At 35.7% G+C, this 12509-nt stretch overlaps 1 non-coding gene across 1 annotated transcript; it reads left to right on the top strand.

Annotated features, from left to right (window-relative positions):
- The first annotated feature begins 1665 nt into the window (after window positions 1-1665).
- LOC121217192 (small nucleolar RNA R71) lies at window positions 1666-1772 on the top strand. Its single transcript, XR_005913346.1, has one exon. It is a non-coding gene; the product is annotated as a small nucleolar RNA R71 (small nucleolar RNA).
- Window positions 1773-12509: the final 10737 nt, after the last annotated feature.

Here is a 12509-nt window from a genome sequence, read left to right on the forward strand (position 1 = left end):
ATCATCTGTTGTGTCAGGAAATCGCATTGACTTGAAAACGTTAAATGTTACCTGATCGTCCTGAACGCGCATAGTAAGTTTGCCCTTCTGCATATCAATAAGTGTCCTTCCGGTTGCTAAGAATGGTCTCCCCAGGATAATTGGTACTTCTTTGTCTGCTTTGAAATCTAAAATTATAAAATCAGTAGGAAAGATAAACTTATCTACACGTACCAATACGTCCTCAATTTTCCTTCTGGATGTGCTTAGGATCGATCTGCTAGCTGAAGTGTAACCGTAGTAGGTCGAACTTCACCTATCCCCAACTTCTTAAGTATCGACATAGGCATCAAGTTGATACTTGTGCCCAAGTCACATAGTGCCTTACCACAATAAGCTACTTCAATGTTGCATGGAATGGTAAAACACCCAGGATCCTTCAGCTTAAGGGGTAATTTGTCTTGAAGATATGCACTGCATTCTTTCATCAAAGCTACCATCTCAAATTCTCCAAGTCTTCTCTTCCTAGACAGGATATCTTTCATGAATTTTACGTAATTTGGCATTTGTTTAAGTGCTTCAACCAACGGGATGTTGATATGAAGTTGCTTGAGTACGTCAAGGAACTTCTTGAATTGGACCTCCTGTTTTTGCTTCTGGAGTCTTTGAGGGTAAGGTGGTGGAGGTTTATATACTAGAGTTGGTACTGGTTGATTTGTCTTTGGCGGCAATTCTGCTACTAACGGAATGGTTGGCAGATCAGAATTGCCTGGTTCTGAGGTTATCTTTTCAGGTATTGCAGGTTCTAGTTCTAGTGGAATAGCAACTTCAACACTCGGTTGAACTTCTTTTCAATCTTGAGCTTCAGCATGTTCCTTTTCAGCTTCAATGATATTGGGCTCTACCATTTTTCCGCTCCTCAATGTTAGTGCTTTACAATGCTCCTTCCCTGGATTTTTTGGATTTTTCTTCTCACTAGGTAAAACACCTTGTGGACGGTTCCTAAGTTCAGTAGCAAGCTGGCCCACTTAATTCTCCAAATTCCTTAGAGTGACGTCATTCTTTGCCATGTATGCCTTCAATAAATTCTCTAAGCTATTGAAGGATTCAGCCTGAACTGGTTTCTAAACTTGCTATGAAAAACTAGGCGGCTGGGTTGGTCTAGGTTGGGCGTAGTTGTTACTGCCTCCAGCCCCTTGGTTACTCCAGGAAAGATTGGGGTGATTTCGCCACGATGGGTTGTAAAAGTTGGATTGCAGCCCTTGCCTTCCTCGGTTCTGGTTTTGATTACCTATGTAGTACATGGATTCTGGGTTTGACGGACATTCTTCAAACACATGTCCATCCCCAAAATAGACACAGGCTATATTCTCATATTCGTTAGATGGCTGAGCTGCAAAACTGTTAGACCCATTAGTGGTAAGATTCTTTAACATTGAAGATATCGAAGATACCTGGGATGCAAGTGAAGTGAGAGCGTCCACTTCATGGATTCCAGCAACTCATCTTCCTAACGTTGCTTGATTGGTTGGCCATTTATAATTGTTACTAGCGATCCTCTCGATGATTTTATAAGCCTCATTGTAAGACTTACATAAGATAGCACCGTTAGCAGAAGCATCTACTACCATCCTTGTGTGAACGTTGAGACCATTGTAAAATGTCTCAAGTTGGATGTAATGCGGAATTCCATGATGAGGGCACTTTCATAATAACTCTTTGAATCTTTCCCATACCTCATACAAGGACTCATCATCCATTTGTTGGAAAGTAGTAATCTTATTTCTCAGCTTAGCAGTCTTGCTAGGCGGGAAATACTTCACAAGAAATCTCACTGCTAACTCTTGCCATGTAGAAATCGAGTTCGGTGGCAGTGAGTTTAACCAGGCTCGAGCTCTGTCCCTTAGCGAGTACGGGGATACTTTTAATCATAATGCATCTTCGGGTACTCCAGCTATCTTGAAAGAGTCGCTCACCTCCATAAACAGCCTTAAATGAAGATGAGGATCTTCAGTAGGCATTCCACTGAACTGGCCCACTGTCTGAAGCATCTGGAACATGACTGGCTTCAACTCGAATTGTTGTGCCTCGATCTCAGGTCTTCTAATACCTAGATTAAGGTCATTAAAAACTGGCACTGCATATTGTTTTAAAGCTCTATTCCTATCAAGGATAGGATTTTGAGATTTTGAGCAAGGTTTGCTTCGTTTCCTTGATTGATATTCTCGAAATTCATCTCTTCAGTCCTTCTCTGGTTCACTTGCCTTCTTCGTTGGTGAAAGGTTCATTCTATTTCAGGGTCCACTGGGAGTAAGTCGATAATTCGGTCAATACTCATAAACACTTGAAATAATCAGAGAAGAACTAATTAAGTAAGTAAAATTGAACAGGAAAATAAAAAAACCAAAATGTAAAAATAAATTCACAAATAATGTTTTTTTTAAAACAGTCCCCGGCAACGGCGCCAAAAACTTGGAACGGTGGAAATGTGCAAGTGTACACAATCGTAACAAGTAATAAAGTGACAAGTAAATGTTGAGTTATCGTACCCACAGGGACTGTAAAAAGCAATATTTAAGAAATTAATTAAAACACTTTGGTGAGGTAAAAATAATTTTTGCTTGAAAAAAATGATTTATAAACTAAGATTTTAAAACTAAGCAAACAATTTAAATAAAATAAAAGAGTTCTAGTGCACGATTTCAATTAAGATTTAATCAAGATGATATAATTGTGTTGGATTAATTATACCTGTTTAACTTAGAAATATTAAATTCGTGCTTATGCTGTTATGAATAAATTCACGGCAACCCAGTAATTTGCTAACTTATGAACATATTTACTAAATAAAAGAATTCCATTTATCTCTTGAACATATCCCTATGCCAATTCAATCGACTAAACAGATTTAATAAAGTAAACATGCTATCGCACATACATACTTATTGAATTAAATTATCTCTCGCATATTCCTATGTCGATTCAACCGATTAATTCAACTTAATAAACATGTAAAAGATCATGTGAAGTAATAAAGTAGCCATTCCTTGAAACAATTTAATCACAATAATCTTGCAAGTTATGCAAGACATATGTATCGCCAAATACAATGCTGATTTAATTTTCAGTTACCTTAGAAGAATTAAACATTCACTGATTAAGTACTGAGTCCATTAATTACAATTTCAATCCGTTTAAAAAATTAATTCTTTAGTTATCTAAACAATTATAATGCCAGATAACCTAAGCATGATTTTACTTAATCAAACATTTCACTGAGGCCTATAACAGCATAAACACTATTTTAATAATTCAAGTAGGAAAAATATAATCAACCCAACACGAATTAAATTCAAGCTAAATTGACTAAAATAATCATTTCAACAATATTTTTCATAGATATGTTCATCATAAAAACAACAAATATTAAAAAAAAAAGGAACAGAAAGCAAATCCAATGTTTCTCTGCGGCTCGACTGTTGCTCCGTTCTTAGTCTCTGTTGTTTTCACCGAGCAGGGCTTCTATGAATCCTTGATTGCTGCCCAAGATGGCTGAAGAAGACCTCTTTCTCAAGAGAGGAAATCGGCATAAGTGGAAGGGAAAATGGGATGGAAAAATGGAGAGGAAACTTTGAGAGAAGTGAAGAGAGGATGAGAGAATGTTGTGGAATGAGGGATAGTGAGGGATGCTTTGAAATGGGCAGCATAGGGTGGCTTTTATAGCTGAAGAGGTCTGCTAAAAATAGCAAATTCAGCAGCCAATAGAGCCCTCCCATGGCCGTCCACACACATGGCAAGGTTGAAGCTTTCAACCTTGCTAAAAATAGGCCGGGGCAAATCTACAAAGCCTAAAATAAAGGTGGGGTTTGAACGCAATTTGGAGGTTTTTCAAGGGCCTTTTTGCAAGAATATTTTATCAGCTAATTTTCTGATTTGGGTCAGCCAATGGACGGTTCTGGTCAGCCCAATTAGTGGCTGGTTCGGCTCACTTCATTCGGTTGAACCAGTGCGGTTCACTAGGCCCTTTCTTCATAATTAATTAAAATTAATTCATTTAACCTAAATTAAATAGGAAATAAATTAAAATTAATTTAATTATGAATTAATACACATTTCTGGACCGTCTTGGGCTGGAAATTAATTGGCCTCGATACTTCAAATTGCTCTCGGTTTTATTCTTCTCGCAGTGTTCATCGGGCCCTTTTTCTCCAATTGTGTAATTCTGACAAAAATAACCAAATTTAATCAAAATTAACTATAAAATTAATTAAAATTCATAATGTTCCTATTTTTAACATAATTTAATTATTTTATAATATTTAATTATTTTTGATAAGAATTTAACCGAATTTGCATGAATTTAAGTAGAATTGGGTATGAAAAAGTATATAAATTTTTGTGTTTCCAGCAAGGCATTCCTAGGAAGTAAGGTGGCGGCAAAACTAGGGTTTGGATGGAGAGCTTAGGACTACAAAAAGTTGGGTATTTTTCTCCTCATCATTATTCTAGGCCTCAAGCCCAAACTGCAATATTTTATTATATGCACTAGAATAAAACTAAGTAGAGAAACATATTAGAACTTGGTCCAATCTTGACCCTCTTATTGAACATAAAATAAAAATAAAAATTCCTTTTAGGCTACTTAGAAAATTTTCTCAAAAAATTACATTAAATTAAGTTCCTAGAAAGGTTGTAGGGGTCACAAGCGGTCTCACTTAAATTCCAATCTCCTTAGACAAAATTAATTTAATGCACTAGTTTAAGAAAAATTTCTAACTTTGCCTTTTACTTAAATTAATTAAAAATCAAGGGTCTATTAAATTGAATGAAGTATCAATTCACTCAACTTCATCATCCTAATAGTGTTTGAGACGTTGACCATTAACTCTAAATGTACCTCTCTTTTTATCTTGTAATTCCACCACTCCATAGGGATAGACTTTATGAATGATTAATGGGCCAGTCTATTGAGATTTGAGCTTCCTATGAAATAACCTTAATCATGAATTGAACAATAAGATCTTTTGACCTTCTTTGAAATCCCAAGGTTGTATACATTTTTCATGCCATCTCTTGGTCTTTTCTTTGTACATCTTGGCATTCTCATATGAAAATAACTTCAATTCTGCCAACTCATCGAGTTGTAACATATTTCTTTCACTATCTTACTTTAAGTCCAAATTTAATTTTTTTAGGGCCTAGTGAGCTTTATTATCCAGCTCAAGTGACAAATGATAGGCTTTCTCAAAGACTAACCTATAAGGAGTCATTCCTAACGGTGTTTTGAAAGTCCTCTGATAGGCTTATAGAGCATCCTAGAGCCTCTAGGATTAATGTTTTCTATTAGGTCGAACCATCTTCTTAAGGATTCCTTTAATCTCGTGGTTTGCAAGCTCAACCTACCTACTTGTCTATGAATGATAGGCAGTTGCTACTTTGTGTTTAAGATCATACTTTCTAGCAACCACTTAAGCCATTTATTTATAAAGTGATATCCTTAATTGCTAATTATAACTCTAGAAGTCCCAAACCTTGTAAATACATGCTTATGTAGGAATCGCATGACTACCTTAACATCATTTATTTGGTATGCATCGATTTCCACCCACTTGGATAAATAGTCAACAACCACTACGATGTACTTGTTACCATATGAAGAAGGAAACGGACCTTAAAAAACAATGCCCCAAATGTCAAATAATTCTACCTCTAAGATGTTCGTCAAAGGCATCTTGTTCTTCCTTGATTTGTTTCTAGTCCTCTGGCATAGATCAAAATTCTTTACATATGCATATGCATCCTTAAACACCATAGGCCAGGAAATCCACCTTGCAAATTTTTTTGCTGCAGTGCGGGAACCACTAAAATGTCCCCTACTTGGAGATGAATGGCGATGATATAGGATTTTTTCGATCTCGTTTCCAGCTACACACTTCCCGATTATATTATCTGCATATTGCTTAAATAGAAATGACTCCTCTCAGAATAATACCTACTACCATGAAGGAATTTCTTCCTTTGTTGGTATGTCATTTCAAGACGCATTATTCCACTTGCTAAATAATTTGCATAATTGACAAACCAAGAAATTTCATGGATTCGACTTACTTAAAAAATATGCTCATCTCGGAAGTTTTCATTAATTGGAGCAAGTAAGTGAATGACCTCGTGTTGTTCCAATCTCGACAGATGGTCTGCTACTTTATTTTCTACTCCTTTTTTAGCTTGGATCATAAGGTCAAATTCTTGGAGTAAAAGTACCCATCAAATCAACCTTGGTTTAGCATCTTTTTTTGTGAGTAAGTACTTTTGTACCTAAAAGATATGAATGGAATTTGTCAAACATAAAAACTATAGAAAAAATATCTTTTTTCTATTATCATATAGTTAAGTTGGGCTCCTATCAAAGTTTTGCTTGCATACTAGATTGGATGAATGTAACACCCCAAACCCGGCCCAGACGTTTTGGCTGAATCTGGTAATGTCACAAGATAGGGTGTTTGAAAACTAAGTTTCTACGATAAATCCATTTCTGTTTACTTACTTTTCTTATCTCTTACTAATTCCAAAATCCTTACTCGTTTAATCGATTGTTTAAAACATAATTCATTGCGGAAGCTTTCAAAACCATTTTAAGTAAATCGTGTGTTTAGAGAAAACTTTGCCTTTTCGAAAACCGAGTTTTCCTCCCTCTAGCAATTATAAATCCATAAAAATAAATAAAAACCAAATTCAAGCAAAAGTCCCAAAAGTCCCCAAATTACATCCAAATAGACCATGGTAATTAAAACCATAAATCATAAATTATAAATCATAAAAGTCCAAAAAGTGTGGTCATCGTCGAGTCCTCCGCTGCACCGATCTGGCTAGGTCTGGTGATTACCTGTGCACATTAAACAGAGAGGGGTGAGTTTACGTAAACTCAGTGTGTAATCCCACAGAAAACAAATAGCAGTAAACACAGTGCACAGTCAAAAACAGTCTTGGGCCTAAGCCTCTTTCAATATTAGCAACGGTTGGGCCTTAGCCCAACTCAGTATCAGTGTCAGTATGCACAAGGGCCTTAGCCCATCATAGTATCAGTAATAGATATACAGTATTCAGTATCCAAGTCCTACCCAACTAGCCTCTACACACCATCTCCGTCCAACCCTACACTCCATGTGGTGATTAAATCAACCTACCTATCCCTACACTCCAGGTAGTACCGAATGCGGCACAAAACAGTAGTTTGCAGCTGAGCTGCCAGTATATTAGGCTTAAGAGCCTTTTAGTACACTTCCTCCAAATAAAATCAACCCAACCCCATGCAATGCAACATACAATACATGACATGCTATCTCATGATATTAGTACATATAATCAGTAAATGCATACATGCGTACTATCATCATACTCAATATATATATCCATCCATCAATCAGTCGGTTCACACAATTAGGGGTCTAAGTAATGCTTACCGACCCTACAGTAGGTTCATAGTCACCTTGGGCAACCCACGCAAACTTAGCAATCAATTCAGTGAAAATAGGCACACACGCCCATATGGCCTGCCCGTGTGGGCCCACACGTCGTGTAGGCCATATGACCCAAATTTACCTTGGCCGTGAGGATCACACGGCCTGGCCCAAAATCCCACATGGCCATGCGGTTTACCCGTGTGGACTTATACGTCTGTGTGTCCCACACGACCCAAATCAATCTAGCCCGTGTGTCTCAAATGGCCTGCTTGGCCATCACACGATGGTGTCTTGCACGCACGGCCTGGCCTCATCGATCACACACCCGTGTTAGGGCACACGGCCTACCACACGGGCGACCACACGTCTATGTGGCATCAGCAGTGGGGTTTTTTTGGCTTTTTGCCGAACCCTATTTTCTACATTACGGGTACAAACCTGTTATCGTTTGATGCTAAAATGTCCCCCGAGCACTCCGAAACCTAAAATTGACCGGTAACTCATCAATTACTCATTCAACCCATTCCTAAATGAGAAAACACAAGATGAAAACCAGCTCCTAAACCAACGAAAAGCGTTACCTTATGTGAACAATAGAAATTCCACGCACCTACAGTGACGATTCCAGACCCTTAGTCCCTCAAATATCTCCTAAACACCAAAAGAGACCTGTAGCAAAACGATTCGTCAAACAAATAAAAGTTGAACCTACCAAAACTTACCTATCAGACGCGAATAGAGAGTGGAAGAAAGGTAGAGTTTCGGCAATCGAAAGGAGGAAAATGAAAAAAGAAGAAAAAGGAAAAATGGGTGAAAGGGGAGATAATCAATTTTTCTACAGAGAGAATTTTGGGAAACTGATAACTCAAATCCCACTACCTACTCTATCTCAACCACCCACTACTCAGATTTTCAGTACAACTCAAACTTCTAGCCATCAAACTGAGCAAAAGTATTCCCCCTTGCCCACGCAGGGATTCGAACACTAGCCCTCCATGTAACACCCCAAACCCTTATCTGTCGCTGAATTAGGGTTACAGGGTATCACCAGTCAAAAACACATTTTCAGATAATCACATACACACATACTTATAATAACTAAAAGGAAGAAAATGTAAAGTAATTTCATAGTCTATTTAATTACTAGTACTACAGAGTTGAATATACTTTTAATTCAAACTCATAATACATACAGATATGCAGACCTCATTACACTTTAATTGCACACTGTAACCATATACAATTACATTACACATGTACCACTATTTTTTTATAAAAATCATATTAAATTCGGCATTCATTTAATATTAAGTTAAACACTTATTCACCACACCAAAACACATATAATTATTATAATTTATTATTGCATATACCATTATTCATCTAGTTATTCTTTCATGCATTTAGCTAAGCCAAGTTTGATCTTAACTATTACTCATTCACTGTTCAAATCAATTGACTTATAATATACTTTAATTGTCTAAATCATTATACTTATTCTATAGTATAATATTACAACATTTAATATGCTACAGTTGGATACAAATTTACTATAACTACCTATATTAATCACATTTACCGAAATATGATACAATATAAATTAATGATTTCATATAATAATCCCAACTTGTCACCATTAGCTCAAGGCATTGATTAGCTTCCACAACTGAATTTAAACAACTTATACCCATCCAAAAACATTCATGCATAGTTCAACTAGTTGATCGAAAATACTTAATAACTAAAAGAGTTTATTCTTGAAATTTCAGAATATTAATCACATATATTGTGACACCCCTAAAGTGACCCTAGTCGGAAAGCGGTTTCAGGACCGCTAAACCGAGTCACCAAATTATTTGAATATGATATTTATTGTCTAAAATATGTGAATATGAATGTGTGAAAGTTTTAAGCTTCGATTTAGTCGACTGCATGTGAATTCAGCTAATAGGACTTACGTGTGACACTTTTGAAATGTGATAGGTTAATCTATAGGATCTATTAGTGCATGTAATAAAAGGGTGGACTTGCATGTCAATTTCCCCCTTAATTTAGTAGTGGCCGGCCATGACAAGGAAGGAGGACAAAATGTTATGGGCAAAACATGTCATAAACATGTTATGTTAGTGATTTATGTTAGGAAAAATAAAATAAGGAGTATGGGATACAAAATATATGCCTTTTATATTAATAAATTAAATGTTAAATGAATAAATAATATGAAATATGAACTTATATTAAAAGAAATGGGTGATAAAAACAAAGTTGGTTCATCTTTTTCTTCCTCCATTGCTGTACCTAAAGAAAGAAAAGAAGAAATTGAAGTTAAGGCATTTGGTCACCTTTAAGTGGATTAAGGTATGTTAATGCTCTATCATTGAAAATCTTTGTATATTTGGAGTGGCCATCAAGTATAGAAGCTAGCTCATGGCAAATGTTTTTTGTAAAGTTATGAAGATGACATTCGGTCATGGATGTTTGTATTTCTTTGATGTCGTTTTTGATGCTTTAGGGTATTGAGGGTTGATTATAGATGAGGTGAGTTTCTTGATTAAAATTTGATGGATGTTAAGCTAGTTAGGCAACCAAAGGTTCAATATTTTTTTTGTTATGTGGTTATATGTGCATTTCGGCCATGGTCTTTGCTTGAATTTGAGATTTGTAATGTGATTTTCCTAAATTGTCTATGAATTTTTGGTTGTTGATTTCATGGCAATGGTATATTGAATCCATGAAAATTTAGTAAGGTTGCATTCGGCAACTTGCTTGGAATTATGAAATGATGTCCAAAATTTGTAATTCATGCTTAAATATTGAAATAGAGCTTACAATTAATAGAACCATGTAATAATTGAGGATTTTATGTGTTAAATTTTGGATGTTGGAGTTTTAGCTTTGAAATAGTTGTTAGATGAGTTATAAAGTACTAAAAAATGGAAAGAGAAAGAGCTTAAGGCATGGTTAGTATTCGGCCATGATGAGAAGTAAGAAAATGAATGTTGTGGTTGAGATGATTGAGGTGGTGATCTTGAAGCTAAATGTTATAAGGAATAAGTGTATTTCTTGCTAACCGAATTATAATATAATCGAATGTGGTTTTACACAATAGTGATGTGATAAGTTTAAATTTGGTTCATTAGCTCAAGAACTCAAGGAAACAAAGTCGGATCGTGGAAAAAGGGAAATTGGTCGAATAGTCGGAATTGACGTACATTAGCGATCGAGGTAAGTTTTAAGTATTAAAGCCTATAATGTGATTGAGTATGATATGTTAAGCACATATTAAAAGAATCATAACTCTATTGTAAATTTTTATGCATATATCCTAATGGCTATTATGAAGTATAGGTAAGTTATTGATATGATATGTTGCCAAATGGATATGATATTATGAAGTGCTAAAAGGATATGTCAGAAGAGTAAATTTGTGATAAACCTGCTTAGGACAGCAGCAGTAACATGAATTTAGAAAATCACCATAAATTCTTGGAGTTGAATTAGAGGCTGAATAAATTATGAAATTAAAGCTTAATGAGTCTAGTTTCTTATAAAAGAAACCGTGTAAGAAAATTAATTTCCGATAATGAGATATTTAAAGTTGTGTGAGACGGTGTCAGAATGACTCCGAAATCCCCTGTTCTGTTTTTAGAAAATCATTATAAATTGTACAAAAATGGTTATAAGATAAAATTTATATGCTTAGACTCCTTAATGAGTCTAGTTTCAAATGAAATCAAATACAACACATTTTGAATTCTGTAAAATGAGAAATTTAATTCGTAGTGAAGAGTGGTCAGATTAGTCAAACAGTGAAACAGGGGAAACTTTAAGAAAAATCTGGTATTGATTGGCCAAACCTAAAATTCTGGAAATTTTATGGATGGAAGATATACGAGTCTATATTCAGGAAAAATTAACGGCAAGTGATTTGGAGTTTTGTAGCTCCGTTTATAAATAATTTAGTGACCATTGCTCAGGAAAACAGCTCGTAGTGAATATGTGATTTTGTTGTAAACATGGATAAAACTTGTTTTAGTTGCTCATAAGCTATTGATTAAACCCATACTTGAATTCTAAATCGTGATATTGTAAGCTTATGAGTATTCGAATATGAAATGATAGTATGGCGTAAAATTGAATTATTCATTGGAAAGTGATGGATGTAGATTCGGCCAAGACCAAGTCTGTACATGATAGTATATGTGGTATGTGAAGTATATTTGAATAAATGTGAAAGTGTATATATATGTGATAAGGCCTAATGGCCGATGTGATGAATGTGAAAGTGTATATATGTGATAAGGCCGAATGGCCAATGTGATGAATGTGAAAGTGTATATATGTGATAAGGCCTAATGGCCGATGTGATGAATGTGAAAGTGTATATATGTGATAAGGCCGAATGGCCAATGTGATGAATGTGAAAGTGTATATATGTGATAAGGCCTAATGGCCGATGTGATGAATGTGAAAGTGTATATATGTGATAAGGCCGAATGGCCAATGTGATGAATGTGAAAGTGTATATATATGTGATAAGGCCTAATGGCCGATGTGATGAATGTGAAAGTGTATATATGTGATAAGGCCTAATGGCCGATGTGATGAATGTGAAAGTGTATATATGTGATAAGGCCTAATGGCCGATGTGATGAATGTGAAAGTGTATATATGTGATAAGGCCGAATGGCCAATGTGATGAATGTGAAAGTGTATATATGTGATAAGGCCTAATGGCCGATGTGATGAATGTGAAAGTGTATATATATGATAAGGCCTAATAGCCGATGTGATGAATGTGAAAGTGTATATATATGTGATAAGGCCTAATGGCCGATGTGATGAATGTGAAAGTGTATATATGTGATAAGGCCTAATGGCCGATGTGATGAATGTGAAAGTGTATATATGTGACAGGGCCGAGTGGCCAACGTGATGGATGTGAAAGTGTATAAATGTGATAAGTCCCGAAGGGCATTTGTGTCAGTACTATATCCGGGTTAAAACCCCGCAGGCTTTATGCGAGAATATTATCACTGATTAATGTCCATAAGATTCGTGCCCGTACTA

The sequence above is a fragment of the Gossypium hirsutum genome, chromosome A02, assembly GCF_007990345.1.
Source record: "Gossypium hirsutum isolate 1008001.06 chromosome A02, Gossypium_hirsutum_v2.1, whole genome shotgun sequence".
Classification (NCBI taxonomy): domain Eukaryota; kingdom Viridiplantae; phylum Streptophyta; class Magnoliopsida; order Malvales; family Malvaceae; genus Gossypium; species Gossypium hirsutum.